The sequence below is a fragment of the Rhinolophus sinicus genome, chromosome 14, assembly GCF_057876585.1.
Source record: "Rhinolophus sinicus isolate RSI-liver-muscle chromosome 14, RSI-T2T, whole genome shotgun sequence".
Classification (NCBI taxonomy): Eukaryota; Metazoa; Chordata; class Mammalia; order Chiroptera; family Rhinolophidae; genus Rhinolophus; species Rhinolophus sinicus.
The window spans coordinates 138897236-138924805 of record NC_142514.1 but is presented as its reverse complement, the minus strand read 5'-3'; the positions used below and the strand labels follow the sequence as shown (position 1 = coordinate 138924805).

The 27570-nt window shown below is 52.2% G+C and overlaps 1 protein-coding gene across 11 annotated transcripts in view; it reads right to left on the bottom strand.

Annotated features, from left to right (window-relative positions):
* The window catches only part of GDPD5 (glycerophosphodiester phosphodiesterase domain containing 5), an 87155-nt gene that overhangs the window by 50709 nt on the left and 8876 nt on the right, over positions 1-27570 (bottom strand). For 4 of the 11 annotated variants that reach the window (XM_088791560.1, XM_088791561.1, XM_019726455.3 and 1 more), the window contains exons 2-3: positions 14852-14948; positions 968-1050 (exon numbers count right to left, since the gene is read on the bottom strand). The exons of 1 other annotated variant lie outside the window; for it this stretch is intronic. The gene's annotated coding sequence lies outside the window, so the exon portion shown is untranslated. Of the gene's footprint in view, positions 1-967; positions 1051-1404; positions 1424-3026; positions 3046-14851; positions 14949-25476; positions 25595-27570 lie in introns of those variants that run through there. 6 more of the 11 variants (XM_019726456.3, XM_019726460.3, XM_074335753.2 and 3 more) reach the window with 5 other exon arrangements.

Below are 27570 nucleotides of genomic sequence, written 5' to 3'. Positions count from 1 at the left end.
AAATGCGCAAAAGAAGGAAAGAAGGAACCCATCAGAGCCTCTTAAAACCACACAATTGCAGGGCCACTTAGGAGCCTGGTCCCAATTCTGCCTCTGAATAATAATTAGCCTTTCCCTATTTACAGAAAAATTAAGTTACTAAAAAAAGTTTCAATTAAGTGTTTTCAAAAAAAAGTTTTCTCTCCCACAATTTTTTCTTAAACCTCTGCTATCTGCTTGTACGTTTCTGTTCCTGGTCTAGTATCAGATGCCCTCAGATTTAGCACAGAACATCGATCCTCAGGGTCATTTCCATCTCTCTTCGTCATGGTGTTCTGTAGAGAATAGCAGCCCCTCTTCTCCCAGGCAAGTCTGAACACCTGGCACCTAAACTTTTCTTCCCCTCTTTCAGATTTCCAGGTTTCCCTTCAGTAATCACAGAAAACCGGCCTTGTGTGAATGGTGAGGAAGGAAGTCCCCGGAGCCGGTCACCAGCACACCTTGGAGTTTCATGCCAATGGCATGATTCAAGGCTTCCAATTCCTTTGCTGAAGCGTCACTCTCTAGAAAATGTGTACCCAAGAGCCAGCCTGCCTGGGTTGGCAACCCAGTTCTACCACTTACTGAGCAGATTCCTTAACGCCTCTCTACCTCAGTCTCTTTATCTCTAAAGTGGGGATAATAACAGTGCCAACCTCATGGGCGGCTGTGAGGATTAAATGAGCTAACATACACGTAAGGTGTTTAGATAAATAAGTACCACGTACACTGGAGTAAGCAAGACACAACTCTACGCAGAGCTTCAGGTTTTTTTCTTGCCTATAAAAATGGGACAATAATCCCCGTTCCCCCTGCCTGTTTTGGGTAAACTGTACAGTGCTGCCCCACGGGAGAGGCAGACATTGTTTTAGAACCCAGTGGGCTGCCCTGTGTAGCTTGTCTCTAACTCCTCTCTCCCCGCCTCCTTCCTTCCTTCTTTTTTTTTTACCTGGAAGAAGGTACCAGTGGCTGTGAGCTGGGCCCCTGGGGTGTCCTGTCCACGGAGTTGGTGATGTCACGTCACTGGGAGAGCTGCGGGGACAAGGGGACACACTCGTCAGATCACTCATCAGTTCACCCTGCCTTTTCCTTTCCCACCTGACCCTTAATGAGCCCTCATCGTGTGCCCACCTTGTGTTGGTTGTGGGGCCCAAGGATGGGTCATATCTAGCCCCTGCCCTAGAGAAGTAGCCACGCTGGTGGGTGAGCGGTGTGGGTGAGTTGTGGGCCATGAGACCCTACACATGCAGTCCTACCTCCCCACATGCTGCCCACAAACCAGCCCCAACCCCAAACCCAGTATAACCTGCTCCCTGAACCATTCTTGCCCCCTACCCCAGGACCCACGGACACATGATCCAATGCCCAGCCACCCTGGGGCGAAACCTGGGGCTGTGCCCAGCTCCTGGGGGGCAGAGGCTCTTTCGTGCTGCCCAGGGACCTGCTTCTCCGGTGGTAGCCGCCAAGCCAGCTGTTCTAAAGCAGCCGCTGAGAGAGGGCCAGTGGGCTGGAGGCGGGATCTGGGCACCGCAATTATGTGGCTGACTTCTGACTCATGCACCACCTCCCCCATCACCAGCTCTTAACAGTCCTCCTGCCCAGGAACTGGGAGGAGAGAGGTGCCAACAGGCCATGGGGAGAAAAGAGGAGGGGAGGGGATGGGGCTCCGGGGCTTCAGAGGATGCTGCCACATTGCCCACCAGGGGACATAGGCTGGCAGTGCCAGAGGCCTGCCTAGGTGACCCAGAGTATCAGAGTCAGAGCCAGGGCTGGGACCCAGATGTCCTAGTGCCCTGCAGACCCAGGGCAGTGGTGGCTCAGGCCTGGTGCCCAGCCCAAGGCCATGCCAATGAGAATGCTCTCCAACTCATTTCGGCCCTCGAATCACACACCAGCAAGAAACACACAGCTAAGAATCAGGAAGGGGGCAGAGCTGGGCTCACAGACAGCCTGGAAATGACATCCAGCTACTGGAGACAGACTCTGGGGCACCCCCAGCCCTGCCTCCCTCCACCTCCAACCCCCAGGTTTCTCACAGTACCCTGAACGTACTGCACTTTACAGTTTACAAAGCACATTTATTTCCTTCATCTCCCACAGTGATTTTAAGACCTAAGTGACAGAGAGAATATAAATAAAGCAAGGCTTCTCAAACTTGAATGTGCAAAGAAATCAGCTGGAGATCTTGTTAAAATGCAGTCTGACTCAGTAGATCCAGGTTGGGGTCTGGGATTCTGCATTTCTGGCAAGCTCCTGGGTGGTGCTAGTGCTGCCAGGTCCAGGGACCACAATTTGAGTAGCAAGACCATAGCTGTTAACAGCACGGACACTGGGTTCAAAGTGCCTAAGTTAGAAGCTTGGCTCTTCCTGTGTGGCCTTGGGCAAGTTACTGAACCTTTCTGTGCCTCAATCTCCTTATGTATAAGACCACCACCATCATCATCATATCATCCTACCCCATAGGGTGGATATAAGGATTAAATTATGTAAAATGCCTCAAGTGATTATTATTTCTAATTTTAAAATGGAACTATGTCCTCTGAGAGCTGGACATACCCAGCAAGGTGGCAGAGCCAGAATAGAAACCCAATTCTCTTAATGTAAATCCTGCAATACCAGGGTGCCACAAAATGTCAGAGCCAGCAAGCCCTCCCCCCACTAGACAGACATGGATATTGAGGCCCAGAGAGGGGCCGGGAACTGACAAAGCCACCAGAAAGTTGGTGTCAGAAACCCCATTCCATGACTCTTGGCCTAGTACTCTTTCGATCACACCTCACTGTCCTTCAAAGAAGAGAAAATGTTACAAATTTGCCCTGGGGAGGGTCCCAGCTCAGCTGTCAGCCCCCACCTGGGCAGCAGATACCCTGGAAACCGGATGTGGGAATGACTGGATGTGGAGGCTGCCCCCACGCTCAGGGCCCAAGCGCCCTGTTCTCTCAGAGCCCTGCCCACCAGGCTGGGTGAGGAGGAGAGTCTAGCATTCTCCTTCCAGCTCCATCTCCTACCTCCAGTCTGTGGCACTGCTCAGCCTCAGGGTCACCCATCTGGGGTCGCAGGCAGAGGGTGGCACGGCCCACGCCTGTCTCCACCCCCACCTTGGCTTCCCAGCAGGGGGCCAGAGGGAGCCTGTGAGTCACTTGAAGGAAGTGCTCAGCCCCAAACAGGAAGTGGCTCTTCAAGCAGAAACTCCCTGCAGGATCTCGCCAGGGCCCTGTCACAGGTGTCCTGGGCAGCAGTTGATGAAGGAAGGGAAGCTGACTGGGGCATAGCAAAAGCTACTCAGATTTTACCTGAACTCAAATAGGCCCCCTTCCTCTGCATTGTGAAAGTTGGCCAGGGGGCTTCTTCTCTGCTGTGCAATCTGAGGTAGATCAGAACCCTTCCTTCTCTGAACCTCAGTTCCTTCATCTGTAGGAGATAGGGCTGCACTACAAGACTATTATGGCATTTCTACAATGAAATGAAAAATTGGAGGAATAAATATGGGTTTTAAATAAGTGAACAAACGCATATATGGATGAAATGAATGAATGACTGCGGATACCTAGATTTAAACTCCAGCTGCTGGGAGAAGCTCAGCCCATCCTTGACCCTGAGCTGGAATGAATGGGTTGGAAATTCATTATCTTACTTGTTGTTATTCATCTTCCTTAAATGTATGTATATAGCTCATATTCATTTCAATGTTTAATATTAAAAGTATTTTGGGGAACCTCCACACTGCCTTCCATAACGGCTGCACCAGTCTGCATTCCCACCAACAGTGTATGAGGTTCCTTTTTCTCCACAGCCTCTCCAACACTTGTTACTATTTGTTTTGTTGATGATAGCCATTCTGACTGGGGTGAGGTGATATCTCATTGTGGTTTTTATTTGCATTTCTCTTATGATTAGTGATGTTGAACATTTTTTCATATGTGGTATATAAACCAGAAACAACAAAAGAACAAGACAAACAAATGAGAAACAGAAACTCATAGACACAGACAATAGTTTAGTGGTTACCAGAGGGTAAGGGCGGTGGGGGGTGGGAGATGAGGGTAAGGGGGATCAAATATATGGTGATGGAAGGAGAACTGACTCTGGGTGGTGAACACACAATGGGATTTATAGATGATGTGATACAGAATTGTACACCTCAAATCTATGTAATTTTACTAACAATTGTCACCCCAAAAAATTTAAAAAAAAAAAAGTATTTTGGGTCTTTATTTACAAGTTTGGTGACATTTTTATGACCAGAAATATGACATAGGAACTTAATTCTTATTTATATCAAGGGTAAAATTGGTTTTATGTCATTTCATTAAAGTCGCAATTTCCAAGAAACTAATGACGATCGTCAGGAAGGACTTAACGATATCTGTTTCCCAGTAATGCGGAGCAGCTTCTCTTTTTTTGGCTTTTCTCCCTGCTCCAATTTGTCATTCTAAAAGTACTCATGAATTAGTGTGATTCACAGTAAATGCACATGGTGTCTGGGGAACACCTTACAGTATAGTAGTCCCCCTTTCCACGGTTTCAGTTACCTGCGGTCAACCACGGTCCAAAATTATTAAACAGAAAATTCCAGAAATAAACAATTTGCAAGCTTTAAATTGCGCTCCATTCCACCTAGAACAGGAATCATCCCTTTAGTCACTTCGTAGCCATCTAGTTACCACTGACTATCATGGTCTCACAGTGCTTGTGTTCAAGTAACCCTTATTTTACTTAAGGCCCCAAAGTGCAAGGGCAGTGATGCTGGTAGTTTGAATGAGCCAAAGAAAAGCTGGAAAGTGCTTCCTTTAAGTGAAAAGGTGAAAGCTCTCAAATAAGAAAAAAAATATTATGTTGTTTTGTGCTAGTCTGCTGAGTGACCACGTTCACATAACTTCATTACAACATATTATTATAATTGTTTTATTATTAATCTCTTACTGTGCCTAATTTATAAATTAAATTTTACCATAGGTAGGTGTAAGAAAAAACAGTAAATATAGCTGACGTTTGAACAGCATGGGTTTGAACTGTACAGGTCTACTTAGGTGCAGACTTGAAAAAAAATCCCGTAAGTATAAGTGGACCTGCACAGTTCAAAGTCATGTTGCTCAAGGGTCAACTGCATTTTTAACCCACGGTTGAGAACCTGCGTAGGCAGAGAGCCAACTTAAGTAATATGAGGATTTTCAACTGCACAGAGGTCAGTGACCCTAAACCCCAAGTTGCTCAAGGGTCAGTTGTATAGGGTTTGGTACTATCCATAGTTTCAGGCATCCACTGGGGGTCTTGGAACATATTCCCCACGGAAAAGGGGAGACTACTGTATTTAACAATTCATATTATTCAAGTCAATGTAACATGAAGTGTGATACTAATTCTTTACATTGGCAACTCGATAGGACAGTAAATACTAGAACTGTCAATAGTTTCCTATTTATAAAATCTTCAAAAATTTGAATTAATATTCCATCTCTGTTTACATCATTTTATTTTAAAATATGATATTCATTAATTATGATGTGTATAGTTTTGACTTCTAAAGTATTTTCAAGGAATAAAAATGATTTTTGGAAATACAAATTTTCCTTTCTTTATATTTACTTTAATTTACATTTTTGATGGAAATACATTCACATTCTATATATACCCTTTCAACAGTTGCATTTTGTTTTTAATCCTTTAGACTATTACCATCAATACAGAATTTTCAAATGATATGAAAATCTTGATTATAACAATTACAGTGATCTTGCTAAGATGAAGACAATAAATATATTTTATGAAATAGTATATGAACTAAGTCTTATTACTCATCTGAACATTAGCAGCCCTCAAAACACCCAGATGTACTAATAATTAAATTGAGTCTTCCTTGATATTTTGTCACTTTTAGTCATATAAAACCATAACTTGACATATACATTTCAATTTGCATTATGAAGATGTATTTGTCAATGTGGAAAAAAAATCAGACTATTTTATTGAATAGTTTCTTGGTGTGTTTTATAACCTTCAGATACCTGACAAAGATATAGGGACCTCTATTTGTATTTTTGTCTTGGGCCCTGCAAATTTGGGGCCAGGCCTACCTGTCCACTCTCTGCCTGCCAGCTGTCACTTTTGTGGAGCCCAAGCTACCTGTGCCAGTCACTTCCCCTTGCTGAGCGTCACCTGGGCTGCCAGTGAGCCCTGTTGTCCCCAGAGTCTGCCTTTTAGAGAGCGCTCTGTACGTGCCTAGTTACAACGTGGGCCTTATTTCCAGACCTGACTCGAATGCGCTCAAGGGCAGTGACATGACCCGCCGGGCATGTCCCACACCCCTGCGGCTCCTTCAAGTCCCTTACATTCCAGCACCACCTGTGAAGGGACCCGGATGGGAGGGCCCAGCAGCCTCTGGTCCACCAGGCTGGTAGGCCCCTGGCTATCAGGCTAAGTGAAAGGCCTGTGGCCACCACAACTGGTTTTCTCCTCCTCTGCACCCTGACTCAGTCTACATCTACCCAGGCCCCCCTCTCCAGCCCCCTTACTCTGGGCCTACTGGTCACAGTGACCTCCCCTTTGGGCTAAAGCCACCAGAATGCCCCTCTAGCCCCTGACATCCAGGCTGACAAGTCTCCGGGCTGACACGTTCCCTGCCCACCACCCTTCCTTCCTAGCATCTTTCACAAAGAGCTTCCAGAGGACCGGAACTGGGTTCTAGACGTGGGAGCAGGGTCGAGGAGAGAGCAGGAGACTAAGAGCAAGAAGCCCTGGGTCCTGGGCCTGGCTTGGCCACTGAAAGGCAGGTTGGCCTCCTCTCTAGGCTCAGGGCCTTCATTTGTCAGACGGCGGGTCTGCAACCAGCCCAGTCTGCTTTGTGGGGTGATTCAGATAACCGAGCAAGCAGGATGTGACAGGGCTTTGTAAACTGTAAAGTGCTGAACCATGTGACCAGGGTCTAACGCATCTCTCTTGTGTTTCCTACTCGGCCTGACGTAGGCAGAGTCCATTGACCATGACACTGTCCACCATTTATGGAGGGGCTGGTCGTAGCCTTATGCAAGGCCAAGATTTCTCTGTCCGTTCTCTCACATACTCCTCTTAGCCTCCTATTGCAGCACGTTCTACAGATGGCAAAACAGAAGCTCAAGGGGGTTTGGGTCTCTTGCTCAAGGGCACAGCTAAGCAAGTGGCAGAGCCAGGATTCATACTCTGTCTGACTCCCAAGCCAGTCTAGACAACATAAATCCCGTCACCAACACACATTTCCTGAGCTCTCCTGTGTGCCAGGAGAGGCCCTGAGGCCCCGGTGGACAGACCTCCTGCTGGAGGAGCCTAAGGTCTAATGGTATACAGCTGCTACAGCTGTATGAACAAAGGAGGCAGGAGCCGGGGGAGGGGCCCAGGAGGGCCTTGCTGCTGGATCAAAGCCATCTTCCAGCCTAACCCAGTGGGGACCCACCACAAACAACAACAAATACCTGGGAGTAAGCACATTTCTTTCCCCTGCACACCACCCTGGCCAGCCATTCCCTGCCTGCTTTGGGGCATGGAGGACAGGGAGGGACCCTAGACATTTCAGACCACTTCCTCCTCTGGGACTACCACCCTATGTCCACCCTCACCCCTGGGGTCTGCGGGTTCCCCAGGCTTCAGGATAGGGCACAGCCTTACACTGGACTAGACATTACGCCTGGAGAAAGCAGAATCCTGCCTGCCCATCTGAGCACAGAACCCCTTACACAGTAGGTGCTTAATAAATGGTTGCCAGATGGGCTAATGACTAAATAGCAGTGACTGACCACTCCTGTGCCTGGCTCAGTTCATTGTGGCCATGGGGAGGCTAGTTCAGGTTCTGAATCAGATGGAGCCTGAAGGCCAGAGCCAAGCTGATAAAGGGTAAGGCCCTCATGTAACCAGCCATGGGGCAGGGAGCAGATCTGGCCCTTTCACCTCCACCCTTTTGCTGTGTGATTATGGGCAAATCACTTCGCCTCTCTGGGTATCAAAGTGGTTAATATTATGTTGAAATCATCTGATTTTAGGTGAACACCTACAAAGCTTTGGTTAGAAACACTGAGGCTCAGAGAGGGGAGGTGACTTGGCCAAGGTCACACAGCAGGTGACGGAGTCTAGACTAGTACCCAGGCCTGTTATGTTCTGTGGGGCTAGACTCCCAGAGGCCACATTCTCGGTGATATTCCTTGTGATATCATGGGGCAGGGAGAGGGAGGAGAATAGTTGAGGCAGGTTCTATCACGGCCAACCCAGGCTGACATCACCACTTCAAGTCATCAGAGCCCTGGAAGTGCTTCTATTTGTTCATTCCTAAGATCTGCTGACCAATATGAGTTCCATAAGCAATCCTTGAGCACCTTGTATGGAAAAAGCCCAGGAGACACAGTGGGGTAGGGTGGGCTAGAAAGAAAAGCCAAATTCAATTGAGGTGGGGACGGGCCCCCGGGGCCTCAATTTCCTCCGTGGGGCTCAGTGCCTCCATGGCCCTGACCTAACTTTTGCCCATAGGCTGTGTGCCATCCCCTGCTCTTCCGCAACCCCTCTGGGCCGTGCAGGCAGATGTGGGGGTGGTACAGAGGCAGACTTCTCTGGAAGGGGCTACCGCAGGGCTCCAGCCCAGGCCTGGCAAGGCTGGAGAGGTTGCCTGAAGCCAAGTCGTGGGGAGAACCCTGGGGGCTGGTGCCTGGTTTGCCAGGCTGTGTTGCTCTGTCACGTTCTGTCTCTGGAAGCTGAGAGACAGTAAGCCAGCATCTGGGGTTGGGGAAGCAGTGGGGGGCACAGGGCAGTTCTCAGAGGTCCTGCCTCTCGCTGACCAAATAATCCTGGGACACGCATTCTGCACCCCTTTCTAACAGGTGAGCAGAGCGGTCACTGATTGGTGCTTCCTCTGCACCGGGTCCTCTATAATCAGCTCTGTACATACTTGACCGTGTATAATCTGCACACAATCCTCGGGCGCGGCATCGTCATACTGCACCCACGACCACTGGTGCTCCTTACCATTCTGGAGCACCCTGGGTTGCATGGTCCTGCCCAATTGCCAGCACCTGTGCAGGTACATGGGCAGACAGCCCTCAGGCTCTCAGAATCCCCTTGCCTAAAGCCCAGCAATCCCCCAGAGTCCCCTTTACCAGCGACCTGGTGGGTGGAGGTCTAACTTGTCCAGCACCCTTGCCCCTGGCACAAAGCTCTGGCTCCACATCCCCACTCTAGGGACTAAGCCACGTTCCTCGAGGGGCTTGACGTGAACCACACTCTTGCTTTTCCTTCTCTTTCTGGTTCTACTTTCCCCAGTCTCTTAAGTTTTTTTTTCCTCTGGAAAACTTCTGACATGAATCACTGACATGAACCCTGGTCTCAGGCTCTGCTTCTACATCACCCAACCTATGAGGCAGGTGCCACTCATTTTCCCATTTCAGAGATGAGAAAAGTGAGGCTCAGAGACATAGTTGTCAAAGATCCCCCTTGTGGCAAGACTTAAATTGAGGTCAGCCCAATGCAAAGCCTGAGCACCGACCCCTCCGTCCACCACCAGCATTATCTGAGCCCATTTACGTCCTTAAACCCTGTCTCCTCCTGTCCATCTGAGCTAACTTTTTTTATTATTATTGCAAGGAAAGCAAGAGAATCGGATGATACAAGGGGGATGACTAAGTCTCGGATTCCTCTGTTGGCTCAGATCCTGTTTTGGTCAATCCTTGTGAATCAGGGCGGGTCTGACATTCTGGGAATGCAGGGAGACTTCAAACCAACTTCATGAAAACAAGTTGTAAAAACACTGGCTGCCACTCAAAGCTGCCGGCTGATGTGCTTGGCTCCACAGAGTTGGATTAAACAAGTTCACAAGAAGGGAACACACAGCAGGAAAGACTTAGGATAGACCCAGAGGAAGAACTTCCTAGTAACTGGAAGTTGGGCCCAGCCTCCTTGGAAGCAGATGAATCCATGTCCTGACCTTCCCAGGCCTTTCTAGTTTTAAGCGTGTATGAAGCCACTTCAGTGAGCAGCGGAGACACAAAACTACCGCAGGCCAACGCCGCCCAGCCCTGAGCTTCAACCACTGACCTGGAACCTAGTTTATGAGGATGCTCTGACCTGATGGGCCTCCTGCCTCCTAGGAGGTCAAAGTCTCCATAGGTGAGGGCCCCAGACCCATCCCACCCTGAGAGCGGATGGAGGCCCTGGAGCCTGGCGAAGCTCAGGGCAGGCCTGAGGGCCATCATGCCGCCGCCTCTGCCCCCGCTTTCCACAACTATCCCTCCAGGAACAGCCCCCACCCCAACACTCCAGGAGCCCGTGTCGCCACAGAGGCCTATGGCAAGTGTGTATAGATCAGGTCTCACCCTCCTCCTCCTGCCTCCAGCACCTTCTCTCCCCACTCCAGGCAGCAACAAACAGGGCCGAGTCTCACCCTTTTATCCCCTCCACACCTTTCCAGCTAGCACTCCCTCTTTTTCCTTCCTTCTCATCCAAACTCCTCAAAGAGTTGTCTACACTCACGGCTCCACTTCCTCCTTCCCACCTGCTGCAAACCCACAGCCTCTATTCCCACCAAATTCCACCACGACTGCCACTGCGTAAGCCCACTGGACGGTTCTCGGCCCTCCCCAACTCTGTGGACCTCGCCCTCCTTCAGGAAACGTCCTCCTGCCTGGCCTCTAGGACACCAATTCCTCCAGTTTCCCTCCTCCCTTTCCAGCCCCAGCCCCAGCCCCAGCTCCTCTCTCTGCCCAGGCCCCCGCTGCTGCTCTTTATCCTAAGCCCCTTCCCCTGCCTGGCCTTCACATTCTCCTTAGGCGATATCATCCGCCACCCCTGTCTCCGCCTAGACCAAGCTCCAGGCCGAGTACCCAATGAACCTCGGGTCACCCTGCCTGGGCATCCCATAGGCATCTCACATCCAGTGTGCAAATGGGAACCCATTGCATTCCCCTAAACCTGCTCCTCCCTCTTCCCCCATCTCGAGTGACCTCCATTCTCCCAGTCTTCCAGGCCTGGAAGGTGAGAATCACCCTCCCCACTTCCCTCGTCCTCAAACCCTGAAATCCCATCTGGCACCAAGCCCTGCTCTATTCTCCACCCCTTCCTCTCATCTCTCACCAAACATCCCTCACATCTTGGCTCAAACTGCCCTTGTGGGAAGCCTTTCTTAACTCTGCCGTCAGACCTGGGCATGCCTTGTCCTGTTCTTGAGTGGCCCAAACAGCCCTCAGTTCATCAGCCATGTTAGTGTCCAGTTGCATGGACACATCCCACTGCCTCCGGCTGCCTCCGGAAATGCAGGGGCAGCGTCTGACCTGACTCAGGGTCCCAGCACCCAGCCCGAGCTTCGCACAGAGGGGCCTCCAGAAAAGGATTCCCAAACCTGGGAAGTTGTGTTTCTGCTGAATTTTCCCCACTGGTGAGGTTTGGTTCTCCCTGCGGCGCACAGCCCCACCCTCCCTTTGCTCTGCCCCTCCTCAGCACTTAAAACCCATGAGAACTTGGTCTAGTCTCCGTTTAGAGGCATTCTAACCTGCCTGTCATTTACAAGGAGATCACATGGGGCCTAGAGGGAGATAAGGGGCCCCCTCACATGCGTGCAATTGCTCACACAAACACGTACAGGCAGACATAAGCCAGTGCACAGAGTGCAGATTCAGACAGTCCCAGGTAAATAAACACGGGCACGTGGCACAAGCACATGGCTCGGGAAGGTACACGCAGATGTGCAGACAGGCCCACAGGAGCACAGCATCCTGGAAGCGGCATGGACTTCGGCCACTGCCTCCCTGAGAGCACCAGCCTCCAGACATCATGGGCCCAGGAGTTAAGATTATCTTGGCCAGGGCTCAAGACTGGTTCTCAGAGCTGTCGGGCAGGGGCTCAGGGAGAGGGGGCAATAGCCCACAGGACAGGGCACAGCCCTGGAGGAACTCTGCCCGCTTCAGCCATTCCTTCCCTCTCAGTCGCCACAAACTCTTCCTCCAGGAAGCCCTCCGTCATCTCACCCTCCCTCTCAGTGCCAGGGGAGGAGGCTGCCCCCAAAGGGGACCCTGCCTGGATCCCACCCCAATCTTTCCCTTGGGCCCCTTCTCATATCCAAGGGGAGGGCTGTACCTGCCCAGTCACAGCTCAGAGCTTTTAGGATCAAGACACCCTCCTTTCCCCAGCCCTCGTCCTGCCCTGCCTCCAAATCCCAGCTCAAATGTCCCTTCCGATTGACCCCGGCAATTCCCTTTCCCAGATGAAGCATCATCATCAGAGAGAACTCAGCACTGGTGAATTCATTCAATCCTCCAGACAAGTTGCTGCTGGGGTCTGTGTTCTCACGATCCTCTTACAGATGAGAAAACCACGGCTCAGAGAGACAAGCTAACCTTCCCAGGGCCACACAGCTGCTAAGCCCTTCTTTTCTTTCCTTGAAACCATGTTCCTAGCCACGACCTCCCTCCGGAGGGAGCACTCGCCTTTGAGGGTGGTTGGGAAGAGGCTTCAGATGGAGGGGTGGGTGGGTGGGGGGGTCTAACAGGGAGGCACGCTGCCCCTCCAGAGCACCAGTCCCCACCTGAATCGCAGGCAGCCCTGAGGGCCACTGCACCCGGCTGCAGTGATGTGAGGGGCCTGACATCCCCAAACAAGGCTGGCTCGTTTACTGTGGGATTTGGAGCAAGTCACTGAGCCTCAGTTTCCCCATCTATGATGAGAGGGGGGCTGGATACCACAACCCTTGGGATCTTTTCCAGTTGGACCCTGCAAGGCTGCAGAGTAGGGAGGGGTGTTGGAAGGGGAGACCATTAGGGGCGCAGGAGCTATTCTCCACAGCGGTGCTGGGGGCAGAAGAGGAGGCCCCGCCTACTAACCCAGAGTCAGCTGCTGAGCTCCTCCAGACCTGGTCTACCAAGACAGTCGCCCTCCAGCCCTCTACCTTCCCCTATAGGAGAGCTGATCTGAGCAGAGAAAAATCACAAAATACCCAACATACTAGAAAGTGAGGGAAAGCCAGCTAGGTTGGGAACGCATATCACACGCAAAGCTGATGCAAATGCCGCAGGCAAACACCTGGCTTTGAGCTCCATCCCTCTGCCCTCTCCCTGTACCCCCTAAGTCTAGTACCTCCCCAAGTCCTGCTGATTCTGACTCAGAAGCGGCTCTCCTGTAGGGCACTGCAGCCCTTCACACTGCTACCTGAGAAATGGCCAAGAACTCCTTGGGACCTATGGGATCAAACCTTGTATGTGAAGTTTTTGTCGTCCTGGCCTCAATGCACCTTCCTGGTTTCCCCCTGCTCACCTCAGGGTAGCCCCAGCCACCTGAAACTAAGTCCCTGCCCCCGGGGACTGCATTTTGCAACTCTACGCCCTTACACAGCTAGTTCTCTCTGCAGGGAATGCCTTCCCACTTGTCTCTGCTTGGTGAACTCCTACAGATCCCTCAATACCCAAATGGGAAAGGCTGCAGTTCAGTGAATTGGCGTTTGTAGTGGAAGTCAGGTCCTAAAGACAGCATATCATGAGTAAATTGCATGTGGTCAAAATCACCCTTACTTTTGATCATATATGCAAGTACCTCTTATCCATAAAGCGTAGGCACTATACTAGACAGTTCCCACGTTTTGACTCATCTAATTCTCACAACTGTGGCAGATTGTATTTCCAAATACATCTGTGGCGATCTCTCCCATCCCAATTGCTCTTCTTACAATGAAACTCTGACACTCTTCTCACGGAGAAGCAGGGTCTATGTCACCCCCTATCCCCTCCCCCGCGGAATCTGGAAGAGCTGAGGACTAATGGCTGAAGTGACACTATAAAACTTCCAAGGCCAGGTCACCAAACGTGATGCGGCTTCTGCCTCATTCACTGGGATACTTCCCCCAGAGCGCTGAGCCACCATGCATACAATCTGACTGCTCTGTGGGGAAGCCCAGACGGGCCACGGAGCGGAAAGAAGCCCCAAGACTACATGAAGAGCCAGAGAGGCCTGGCCAACCTCCAGCTGCTCCAGCTTGCGCTGCTCTAGCCATTATCTGACCGTGACTGTATCCCCGTGGAAAACCCTGGGCCAGAACCGCTCAGCTGAGCCCATCTGAAATTCCTGATCTATAGAAACTGGGAGATAATAAAATGATTGTTATGTAAAGTCACTAAGTTTTGGGGTGATTTGTTATGTAACAACAGTAACTGGGACATCTTCTCCACTTTAGAGAGGAATCTGAGCACAGAGAGCTTAAGCAACTTGCCCAAGGTTACAGAGCTAGTAAGTAACTGGTAGAGCCAGGACTTGAACCCAGGTAGTTAGTTTAGTCCCAGAACCCACACTATTCACTACTATGCCCTACTAACTGCCTCTGAGGTCTGACTGGTCTCCAGGCCCACAGCAGGTCCCAGGGAGTGGTTGCTGAATAAATGACAGCGGGAAGGAATAAGCAAATACAAGTTGAGTGAGCGAAAGCAGAGAGTGACCTCCCAGGTGCAAAGCAGGGATCTTAGACAAGCCTGCACCATGCAAATGAACTTGACATGAGCTCCTTGTCACTGAGGCAGCTCCAGTGTCCACAGCCGTGGGAGAGGGTGACGATCAGAGGTGCCTGTCAGATGCCACCTGCCTCTGCCCTCACAGAGGACCCTGAGCTCATCTCCCTGCTCCCCACCTCCCCCAACCCTGCACGTTGCAGAGTTAGACAGGACCCTGGAAAGCCAGTCCCTCCTAAGGACAAGGCCTGTGGATCCTGGGGACTGCAGCAGGAAGGTCCCCAGGTAGGGAGGTTGGAGACCTGGCAGGGCCATTGACTGGCTGTGTGAATTTGGGGAAGTTCCTACCCCTCTCTGGGCCCAGGGGGGCTCTCCAGCTCCACTGTTCTAAGACTCACCAGATGCTGAGCTGGCCTCGTAGATGGGGGTTGAGGTGAGTTTGGTTATGTGGGTCCAATAGTCCACGGTCCTCTAAATCCCCAAAGGGATCTGTCCCTAGAAGGAAAGTGGGTAATGAGAATGAATCCTACCGAACACTCACGGGAGCTGGCTGTGCACCAGGTGTTTTGACAAGCGCAATTTCTAATCCTTGCAGCAACCCCATTAGGCACAGGAGCAAGGACACAGGACTCAGATTTGCAACTCAGGTGATACTGGAAGCCAGGATCCAACCCAGGGCCACTCAACTTCAACACTCCCACCCTTCTCACAACAGCAAGAGGTAGAAGCAATCCAAGTGTCTAACAACGAACAAATGGATAAACAAAATCTGGTATATACACACGGTGGAATATCATTCAGCTTTAAAAAAGAAGGAAATCTTGTCATGTGCTACAACCACGTAGCAAACACGGGTGAGCCTGGAGGACATTATGCTAAGTGATACAAGCCAGTCACAAAAGAGCCGATACTGCATGATTCCACTTACGGGAGGCATCTAAAGTAGTCAAATTCATAGAAACAGAAAGTAGAACGGTGGTTGCCAGGGCCTGGTGGGGGGTAGAGGACAGGAGTTGTTGTTTAATGGGTATAGAGTTTCAGTTTTGCAAGATGAAAACGTTCTGGAGACCTGTTGTGAAACAATGTGAACCTAGTTAACACCCCTGAACTGTACCCTTAAAAATGGTTAAGACAGTACATTTTATGTTGTATGTGTGTGGTTTTTAAACACAGTTAAAAAAATTCCCATTCTGAGAGCAGAGAGGGAGGTTAGGAGGAATATGAAGGAGGGAAGTCCAGGCAGGCTTCACGGAAAAAGGGGCATTTGAGGGGGGCAGGATTTGGGCCGAGATGAATTTAGGGCACTACAGAGACTCCCGCCTTCAGTCTCCGCCTCCCTCCCAGGACCCAGCTGACTCCACCTCCCAGCCCATCACAGGCCTTTGAGATCTCCACACAGAAGCAGTGCCCCGGAGGGGAAGAGGCATTAGTCAAGAAGGGATTTCTTGAACACCTACTATGTGCTCCCAGGCCCACTTACTGGGTGACCTTGCGCTAGTTTCTGTCCTGCTGGGGCCTCAGTCTTCCCATCTGGATAATCAGAGGATGACCCACGATTCCTTTCGATTCTCCCACTGGGAATAACCTCTGAGGGGCAGGGCAGGTGGGAGGCACCAGAGAGGGGGACCCGGAATCAGGGGTTACAGCCTCATGATCCTGCCCCAAGCAGCCTCTGCCCATTTCAGAGGGGAATCTGAGACCCCCTCTCAGGAGGTTTCGTTTCATTCCAACTCAACAAACAGGAGCCTGTACCTACTATGTTTAAGACATACATTTTATGTCTATGTTTGTGATAGGATTATAATGCCTCCTCCCAGCCCAGTACTGTTTCTCCTACTCCCGGCTGCCAAAAGTGGAGCAGGCTCTAACCTGGGACAAAGCATGAATCGTTGCACTGAGTGACAAAGTCCTCATGTCCAGGGCTCTCTCCAAGAATTCTGACTCTCACCTCTTCCCCTGACTCAGGAATCCTTTGCGCCTAGAAAGAACGAGGGGGGGCCTGTCTTTGGTTCCAATGCCCGCTCCGCCAAGTACTAGCTGGGCCTCAGTGTCCTCATCTGCACAGCGGGGATAAGGACACCTCTCACAGTGCCCTGGTGAAGATTAGAAGAGTCAAGAGCACAAAGCGCTGAGCCCAGGGGCTGGCATACAGTAGGCGCTCAATAAATGACTGCCATCACCAGCTCTCTCCTTGAAGACAACAGCCATTTTCACTGATCTGTTCGTTCCTCTCAGAGGCCCACTTGTTTGTTTGAACTCTTCCCAGAAAAGAGTATCCCCCAAGAATGCCGGTGCTGCTCCCAGCCATCCCCAGAGAGAAGGAGCAGCAAGCAGCCTTGCTTGACGGTAAGAGTGAAATCATCATCAGGTGGAAACAAGAGAGAGGAGTCCGGGGAAACCCAGTGGCCACCCCAGCACCCTCATTCCCCTCTCCCTCCCCCACCCAGGAGGACCCACGGTGCCCCAGATCCTGCTAATGAGCTCCCTGGGGCCCTGCTGGGAGGCCTGATAGGATCAGGCTGCTACTTAAGTCGCACAAAGCCTTCTATTCTTAGCTGAGCAGGCCTAGCTCTTTCTCTGCAGCCGCTCAGCACTACCAGCCCCAGTCCAGGGGTGTGGGACTGGGGGTCAATCCCGACCACAAGGAGGGGGTGGGCAGCCCTGGGACCTGACTGAAGCCTGAGGCCCACATGAGGGGGCTGCAGAGTAAGCCCCCTAAACACACACACACCAGGGTGTCCGGGGGGCCTGCAGGGGCTGGATAGAGATCTGGCTCAGATGACCCCTAAGGTCACTTCCATGTCCAGTCTGGTTCCCAAAGTCTTGATTTCAAAGGACCAAGATTCTAAGGTACCGTGATCCGGTGCTTCTAAGATGTGGGAATAAAAGGATTCCATGGTTCTAGTGAATCAAGGCTCCAAGATGCCAACAAAGACCTGAGATGTTGGGCTTGTGTGCGCACCTCCACTTCCCTTTAGGAGGTAGAGGGTGGCCAGCTCCACCATGACCCTTGAGCCCCAGGGACTCAGCACTCCCGGCCCCCCCAGATCTGCTGGAGGCAAGAGTTCCTGGGGAACCTCGGGGGCACTGCAGGAGAAACAGGAAAAGGAGGAAGGGACAGGCTGATGACACGCTGAGGCCCACCAACACCTGACAATGGTGGGCAGGGCGTCCACAGGGCCAGCATACCCGTCAGACAGGCCTGGAGAGGCTGGGCAACCTGCGCAAGGTCATGGCTGGAAGACAGAGGAGCCAGGGGGAGTATGCCAGGTCTGGCTGGCTTCAGAAGTCATTCCTCACTCGCATTGCTCCACTTTAGGCCACAGCGTCCCAGGACCACCTCTTCCAACATTCCCTTTTAGACGGAAAACTGAGGCCCCGAGAGAAAGGTCAGGTGATCCAGGGGACAGGGGACTGGTGACAGAGCCAGGCAGAATCATTTCCACTGACTGTCCCCTATTCCCTGGCCAGGTCCCCACCTGTGATCCTCCTCTGGATTCCTGGATTCCCCGTTTCTACCCACCAGAACCAGGGCTCTCGGGGCAGGGCTGTCGCCTGCTCCCTCAGTCCCCAGCACAGCAACTGCTCCCCAGGTCATCTGAGGGATGAGCTGAGAATAAAGGGATAGGACAATGGGTCACAGCCTCATGCCCAAGGCTGGCAGCTGAGCACCACATGGTCAGGCAAGGGCTGACCCTGACACGTGTCAGGAACGTGCCCATGGGCACGTGTCAGGAATACTCAGAGGCTAATTAGCCAGCTGTCCATTAAGGAAAGCAAATAAGGCTCCACTCGGCTGGCTGTCACAGAGCCTGCTGTCACCAGCATAGGGAATCCAGCCTCAGCTTCCTCAGCCACTGGCCTGCACCCTGGGCTGCCCTCCCCAGACTCCCCCAAGCACCTACTACCATGTTTCCCCAAAAATAAGACTTAGCCGGACAATCAGTTCTAAAGTGTCTTTTGAAGCAAAAATTAATATAAGAGCCGGTCTTATTTTACTATAAGCCTGGGTCTTATATAATATAATACAATGCCTGGTTTCATATTAATTTTTGCTTCAAAAGATGCATTAGAGCTGATGGTCCAGCTACGTCTTATCACTGGGGAAACACGGTGTGTATCAGTTGCTCTTTTTTCTCCAACAGAGTTTTATAGATAATTTCGCACCTGATTCTCACAGCGCTGAGTTAGGTATCCTTTACCTCCCTTTTACAGGGACAGGGAGACAGGGACTCACCCCTAGGGCTGCCTGGCTTTGCCTGGGCCCAGAGTGAAGCTCCCCCACACCATGGTGATTTAGAGGCTCCTCTCCTGGGGTCATAAGTTGAGAACATGTCTAAGCTGCACGGACCATTTCACAGAGCTTAACACGTTGCGTATGGCGGGGTTTAAATCCCTCATGAAGATTCTCGTGATCCGTACGCAACGTGTTAACAGAAATTTCCTTTTCTTGCTTAGAGAGACCACAGGTCAAGTATCTAAAAAGCCAGTTTGTTTGCTCTGGGCAGGAATTAGATTCTCTGTAAACTGGTGGCCTACTATGTGCCTGGAACCCCACTGAGAGTCCCACCCATGGGGTGGTTTGATTTGACTTCACACCAGCCTTGTGAAGTTGGCTTAGGCTGAGCCTCAGAGTGGCTATGTCACAAATCCAAGGTTGCACAGGCATGGAGCGGAGCTGGGACAGGAACCCAAGTGTGTCAGGCCTTTTTAAGATGGGGGAGAACTGATGTTTATGTTCACCGGGCTCTTTTCTCAACAAACTGCTTAAGTTGACACTGATACTCCTTTAGAGCCTTCTCTGTGCCTGCCCCAGCCCCTCCCTTTACCCCGTGCTAACCCAAGCAGAGGGAGCATCTGTGATGCCTCTGGGTGCCAGCGGAGCCCAGCTGCCTGCCCCCAACCCCAGCCCTGGTGGGTCCAGAACACCACCCGGGAGCCACTCAGGAACAAGGGCATTGAGAGGGACACACAGACCCCTGGGGGAAAGGGTGCTGGGCACAGCCCAGCCCTGTCCCCCTGCACCCCATCCTGGGCAGGGTGGCTTTCACCAAACGCTCTGTGTGACAGGCTGCCGGCCTCCCAGAGCAGGTGCCCCAGGTTCTGTTGAAATAAAGCATCACCCACACCAGAGTTTGGAGTTGTCCCGATTGACACCACCCGGCACCAACTGGGAAATAGAGGGGATGGAGGGGTGACAGCCTTGTTCAGTCCCTCAGGCGCTATGCCCCCCAACACCCAGCTACAAGGGACACAAGCCTGTGAGCAGTATAGACAAGCTGGGGAGGGGGAATTCCTGACATGTGCTCCCACCCTTCCCCTGAGGCCAAACCCCACACTCTGCAGGCCTCTGGGATTCTGCTGGGGAGGGGGAAGTATCTGGCCCCAGCCAGCTGATTTCCCTCCTACTTAAATGCACACAGACACAAGAGTGCAAACACACAGCCTGAACTGCCTGTGCAACTTGTACATAATTCATGGGCTCCTCTCCCTCTGGCCTGGATAAAATGTACCCAGTAGGAGAAGCCACACAGCGACTAGTGAGCAGCCACCCCTTCCGGGAAAGGGGTGAGTCGGCCAGAGGCCTGAGGGGTTATGAAACTTGGACCGGTATTATTACCAACAAAAACGGTTTACATGCGTGGGGCTATGTCAATTTACCATATGCTTTCATAAACTGGATCTCATTGCATCTTCACAAAAGCCTAGGGTGGGAGTTACCATTGTGTTCATTTTACCGATGGGGAAACTGAGGCTCAGAGAGGTTAAGTAACTTACCCATTTTCACAGAGAAGGAAGAAGCAGAACTTCTCACCCTGCACCAAGCTGCTGCATGCACACAACCCTCAACCCCAGCCTGGCTCCACTCCCCTCTCCCCCAAATCACAGTCTGGGGCCCTGGCAGAGCCATCAGTGAGGACAGAGAGGACACCAGGGCATTTCATCCTGAGCTCAGTGGGCCAACCGCTGAAGGACGAGAGAAAGAGGAGTGAATTCCGCTAGCAGAGCCGGCCTGACCGCTGCCCCAGCAAACAGGCTGCCCCCTACCCAGGGTCCACTAGGGCACCCCAGTAGACCTGGAGGCTGGGTGCGAAACGGTCTGGTCTTCCCCAACACTCACGCCAGAATTCCTGAGAGCCCTTCAGAGCTGGAAGGGATGTGCTAGGTGACCTTGTCCGAGCACGAGCACGAGGAACCCAAGCTTCAGAGGCGGGAAAGACGTGTCCAACGTCGTCTAGTGGAAGAGTCCCCTCAGTCCACACACCTACCAGGTGCCAGCCAGGGACTGTGGCCACCGGTCTAGTCTTCAAGGCACTCCCAGTCAGGTGGTGTTTGGACCCTTAGGAGGTGCCCCAGCCAACCTCTCCAGCCCATCTCAAAAGACTGCCCCCCCATTTTCCTCCCTCTGTCCCTATCACCCCAGGCTCCTTACAGAGTCCTGAAGATGTAACCCACCTGTTGTTACCACTAGACTTTTGTTGTGCTGTTGCTCTTCCAAGAATGCCTTTCTCAGCTGACCCGAGCCTGCCCACCCCCAATACCCCACCGGTAACCTCTGCCCTCTTTGCAGGGCCTCAATCCGCTTCCCCCCTCTGCTACTCTCCCCACCCCTCAGCTCTGGGTGATCCCAGGGAAGGTCTCCCTCCCTCCCGCGCCCTGCAGAGCCTCCCCACAGCTTAACCTCCCTTATGACACCCATGCAGTCTGCCAGGGTCGTTGCTCCTGGAACTGTCTCACACACACTCCTTAGCACCCGGGACTACAGCTCTGCTGAACTGAGTAAATGTGTCGCACACCCACCACCACACAGACCCAGAACAATTTAAAAACTAATTTCTTCCTTTTAAGGCTTGTATTTGTCTTTCTTTAAAAACCCTTAGTGGGCACGGAGAAATGAAATGGAAGGTTCTTAGTCAGATGCCTCTTGGCATTTCCAAATGCTGGCTCTGTGCCTGGCACACAGTAGATGTCTGAGATTCCTTTGGTGGATGAAAGAATAAAAATATCTCCTCACCTTCCCCTTCTCCCTGCTGCCTGAAACTCCACCGTTATTATCAATTCTTCCCTGGGGCTAAATTCTGCTCCCTCTGATCTTCTCAAAATGCAAACAGCCCTGGTCAAGAAACAAGCTTTAGCTGGAGGCTTCTGTGTGCAAAGTGGGTTTCCCAGTCAGTTCTTCCTGCAGTGTTTTCTCTAGACTATTAGCCCCAGACCATGCATGTGACAAAGGCGTTGCATGTTCAAGCAAGCTTGGGGAAGGCTGGCTGCTCACTGTGCCACCTGTCAGGGATCCCTAATTCATGTCGACACATTAAAGGCCTTGGGAAGTCCTGCTGTGACTTACGTAACCTAGCATTTCTGGACTCTGTATGGCCATGTGTCCTTGGACTCATTACCATTCCAGGGAACTAGGGCTCCTCCGAACACAGTCTGGGAAGTGGGGACTAGATGGCGTGCCCAGGTCCACTGCAGGACAAGGTCTGTGCAGTCTAGGGCGTTGGTGGCTGGCACCCAGCCAAGGCCACACTTCCTTGCACTGACCATTTTACAGAGGCAGAGGTCTGACCTAAGCCACCAATAACGATCCTTTGTGACAGAAGCAGAAAATGAATGGGGCATCATACAGCTCACAAATGGAGCAGAGAAGAGGGAACAGATAACAGGCCAGGCTGGAGACCTCAGTTCCAATTACAAATACTGGGCTCACTGCTGGCATCTGGATAGGGGACCTGATCCTGCTGAGTTATGCTTTTATCGTCTGTGAAACAGCGATAATACTATTCTCAAGGGCTGTTGTGAAGATTCGTTGTGGTGATGGAAGCAGAGGCAGATGACACGCGGTAAAACCCTGGACTGGCACTTGCTATGTACATCATTATTTCCCTGCCTGCACTGCCGGGAGGGTGTGTCGTCATGTCTTCATTGATCACAAGCCACGGCAGAGGTCCCCAATCAGGATGGATGGATGGACGGTGGGGGAGATTAATCCCTAGCAAGACCCAGGACCAACAATGGCTGGCTGAACAGGCATGAATGAATGACCCAATTCGCAAGCCCAATTATCCCATTCTCAGTCCCCAACTGGTGGAAGCAGCAGATTAGGAAGGACACACACATATGCACACAACCACACACGCATGCAAGAGGGGAGAAGAAACTGGTTCCGGGCTGCTGGAGGGTGGTCTGTGGGCAGCAGAAAGAAGGATCAGGGTGAGAAGAGCCAGAAACTGGCAAAGGCAGAAACTCTTGCTGAACAGCCGCAGCCGCCGGAGTCAGTGGGTGTGAGGGCCCACAGGTCCCGGCACTGCCAGCAAAGCCGTCAGTGTTCCCAAGGCCCATCCCTGAGAGGCTGACTGGGGCAGCGTTGTGCAGGGAAAGGAAGTGATCAATCCTTTTCATGAAGGTTTCCAACCAAAATGATTAAAGGGTTGTTTTTAAAGGGGATAGTGAGCAGAAGGAAGGTTTAGGGGCACAAGCCTTAGCTGCCTGGAAAAATAATACTACTTACATAGACATTTTTAAGGTGCCTATTGTGTGCCAGGCAAGTGCTGTTAGGCATGGGCATGAGGGCACAAGGCCTCTTCAGACAGCATCACTCTGTGAAGACTAGATACACGAGGTGCCGGGTCGCTTGGTCACTCAAGGACAGAAAGGGAGGTGTTGGAGAGAAAAGCCAGAGACAGGAAGTCTGGAGGACCAAGCTAAATCACTACCTGACCTCGGGTAAATCACTTCCTTCTCTGAGCCTCCGCCTTCCCATCTGGAAAGTGGGCTGATAATAAAAATCATGACAACTACTGCATGGCACCAGGTACTGGACCAGAGGTTAAGGCCTTATCTCACCTAATGGGCACAGCCAGCAAGACAGCTGTTGCTAACTATCTGTTGTGGGGAATGACGGACCCTTTCCGATGAGCAAACTGTGGCTCAGCTGGTTACTCACTTGCCTGAGGCCAGAGAGTTGGTGGGAGCTGAATTTAACACCAGGTTTGTCTGATTCCAGAGCTCACACTATCCTTGCCCTCCCAAACAAGTCCCGTGCCACCTCTCAGATTGCCATGAAGATTCAGTGACATCATGGATATCAAAACGCTTTATAAAAGGTAAACTATTATGTGTCCAAAGCCAACAAGAAAGAAGTCTTGATTCCCCCACGAAACCAAACACGGAGGTTCACAGGGGCATTCAGAACTGGTTGCAACCCAGAACTCCTGGATTCCTGATCCCTCCACCTCCTGCATTCCTTAAACCAACTTGTCTCCAGGGAAAGGAGCCGGCTGTCTCAGAGCTCCAGCTAACGTCCCCAGCATACAGGTCTCCCCCTCAGACCAGAAAACTGCCTGGCTCGTAACCACCTGGCTCCCCTGTGCTCCGCCCCCAGACGGCACGGCCCATGGGGGCTCTCCAGCACCCCCACTGACAGGCTGTGGGACCTCAGGCCAGTCGTCTCATCTGTCCGAGCCCCGGGTTTCCCACGCACAACATGAGGGATTAAAGCACATTTCATGTGGGAAAGGAGCTACTCCAACAAGGGACTCAGCTGCCCTTGAGTTGGATGATGTTAGCTGGGTGTGGAGGAGGAGATTCAAACTCTCAAAATCCCTGGTCTGAGGAGGAAGGTGCTGCCCCACCCCCCAGGGATCCCAACTCACCAGCTGCCCATGGGAGCCCTGGTCTGAGAGGTAGACCCAGCTCCTACCACCACCGGCCAGCAGCAGGACACTAGCCTGCCTGCTTCCCAGGCTCTGGGGCCCAGGTGGGGGAGAGGTACAAAAGGGTCTTCCAGGGGCAGCCGGTTAGCTCAGCTGGTTAGAGCACGATGCTCGTAACACCAGGGTTGTTAGTTCTATCCCTGCCGCCAGGGCGAGCTGCGCCCTCCACAACTAGATTGAAACAACTGTTTGACTTGGAGCTGATGGGTCCTGGAAAAACACACTTAAAATAAATAAAAGTTAAAAAAAAAAAAAAAGAAAAGAATAGAAAAGAAGAAAAAGGGTGTTCCAGCTGAAATGTATACATCTTCACTGGAGAGACCGGGCCCTGGGGCACAGGCATCCTCACAGGCCTACTGTGGCTCAGAGAGGTTGCCAACTAGCTTCAGGCCACACAGCAAGACAGGGTCAAGTGGATGCTGGGACCCAGGCCTAGGTCCAACCCAGGGCTCTCTCCATTGCCCCAGAGTCATCCCTTTGGAGCACAGAGAGGAAGAGCAGTGTAAACAGTCAAGATGATGCACCAGCCCCACTCCACGCCGATCAGCAGATTCTGGCCATCGACAGCTGGGCCCCAAGCCACACGGTGAAAACCAACATCCAGTTGCTCCATTTCCTGCCTCACTCACTTCAGGTACTGACTGATGGGGTACATCTGCATAGACGATGGGCTCGGTCAAGAAGAGAAGGAGGTTCCAGAAGCAGCATCATGGATTTAAGTTAGACATAAAGAAGAACTTCCTACCTATTAAAATAGTACACAGAGAAAGGGAGCAGGATGATGGTGGTTATGGAGTCTCCTCAAAATACAAGATGCTATCTCATCCATTATATCAGTTTAGCGTCAAAACAGACCTAGAAGGTAAGTGTTACGCTCTCATTTTACAGGTGAACAATTGAGGCTCAGAGAGGTTAAGTGACTTGCCCAATGTCTTCAAAGCTCTGTTCAAAAGAGGCAGAGCTGGAATTCAAAGCCAGGACTGACTGAGAAACCCACAAACCTCCCTTCCCAACAAGGTCTCTGAGGATCAAGGCACAGCCACCCACATTCACGGCTCCTCCTCAGACAGCTGGGTGAGCTGCTGGAGAAGCCAGAACATTCCTGTCATGGAGGAGAGGGAGTGCTCAGCAGTGGCCAGCTCCAAAGAAAGGTCTCTGCATTCTAGGCCTAACCCCCCAAGACATCATACCCTGGGGGCTTCACAGAGGCTTTCCGTGCGATGTGCTCCAAGCCATCTCCCCAAAGCCCAGGCGCAGGCCCCTATCATGGGCTGCCCAGGAACCCCTGCATGGCCTCACATTCCCCTTACCTTGTCTTCAAAGGCTCCTGCGGGCCGCCTGAGCTCAGGGCAGCATGGCCCATTCTGGGGGTCAGAGGCTGATGTGGGCCCAAGAATGACCCTCCAAGCTGCCGATGGCCACCCAGCTCTGAGGAGAGCGTGTCAGGTGGCTCCATCAGGGCCAGCACATAGCTGGTGCACCTGAGCTCACCTGATACCAGCCTACCCATGACGTTTACCCCACTCCAGAGATAAGGCTGTCCCTGGCAAGGCCACCTGAGAAGCCACCTGCAGCCTGATTTGGGGGAGGAGGCATGGACCAAGGCAGGTCCCTTGGGTCTCTGCAACCCCACATTGGAGAGGCAGGCAGCCTGAGTCCTCCAGCCACATTCAGTACCTTGCGTGGCACTGCCCCAGCCCTGTGAGGCTGGCCCCCCTTCTACAGGTGGTGAAATGAAACGTCAGAGAAGCCAAGCCACTTGCCCAAAGAACCAGTAAGAAAGAGCCAGGATTCAAACCCAAGCCTGCCCGATTCTAGAAACTAAACCTTTGAGGGCTTGCTGTGTGCCCTGAGGGCAGCACGCCCCATTCCCTGAGGCAGCCTTAGGGCCACACCACCTTGCCTCATGCTTACTCTGCCCCCTTCCTACTATGCTGTTCCCGTCCAATTTAGACCAGTGAGGTCCTGGCCTACCTTCAAGACTCATTTCAAATGCCCCGTTCTCCCTGATTTTTCTCCTTCTCCTCGGAGCTCCTCCTCATGGCTGCCCAGGCTGGCCCGTGGGGAAGAAAACTGGACTGTGCCCTGACCACTCCCACCACCCCAGTCTCCAGGTCTCCTTCCTGCAGGGTAAGGACAACCTGAGTCCTTTTCCTCCCAGCACCAGGCGCAGAACTTTGGGGATGTCTGGTCCAACTGTTTTCTTTCACAGACGGGGAAACTGCAGCTTGCTATGATAAAGTGAGAGGCCGCTTCCCACAAGAGACGGTTTGCAAGACAGGACTGGGGGTCGGGGAGCGGGGGGGGGTGGGGGGGGGTGGAAGAGCTGACAGGTGAGTGTCCACCATGTGGCAAGACTGGGAGCATGTCAGAGCCTCCTCACTGGAGCAGAATCTAGACTGAGGGCAGTAACAGTCCCCTTCCTCAAACTAATGATCTGGCCACACGGTGCCCTCTGGGCTCCCGCGGTCTCACTGGTGGTGACGGTGAAGGCTATCACTTCCTGAGCACTTCCTGCTGGCCAGGCACCGTCCTAAACACTGTACATTGATTCACTCATTTACTCTTCACAACAACCCTCTGAGGAACTCTGTTATCTCCACTTCAAAGATGAGGACACCAGGCACAGAGAGAGTAAGGGGCACACTGTGTAGTTCCCCAGCCACATTACGGTGGCGTTAGGATTTCAGGAGAAAGCCTGGTTTCAGAGCCTGTGTTCTAAGCTCTGCTCACTCTGCCTAAGACGGACAGAGACACGGGTTGTTCAGCTGATCAGGCGGGAGAAAACTCACAGCCAGGGCCTCAGGACCAGCGGTGGGGGAGCTGGACAGTGGTGGGCATGGTGGACAGAGGCCTGGGCACCCGTCCGGAAGGAGTGCTAAGACATCTCTGAAGAGGCAGAGATGGAAAGATGCATACCCCAGAACTCCTCTCTGAGGACAGGGGTGGTTAGAAACTTTCGGCTTGTCTTTGGGGTAGGAGTGGAGACCCCCTTCATAGGGGGTATACCCAAGTAACAACAGACGGCAGGAGTGCCTTCTGTTTGCCTTTCCAGGTCCACTTCTCCGTCCTGCCTGGTGCCCCAGAGGTTGAAGCTAATGGACGGCACTGGGCCCCATGCTTCTGGTTTCTGTGTAGATTCACCCAATAGGAAGCCCCAAAGGGGGACTGGAGGGAGGAAGAGAGCTAGTTGAGGTTTTATTGCCCCCTAGGTCCCCGAGGTGGACAGGTTCCTTCTACTGCAGGCCACAACCCCTGTCCAGAGAGCTGACCACTTACTTCCTCTCTGTGCAGCTTCCTCTTGGGCCGGAACTGCTCGCAGGGGCTGCTAGCCCTGGTGCTGTGCTCGCCTTTGTTTCCCTGCTATACCTCTATCGCCTCAGCAGTCCACCCCGGGCGGTATG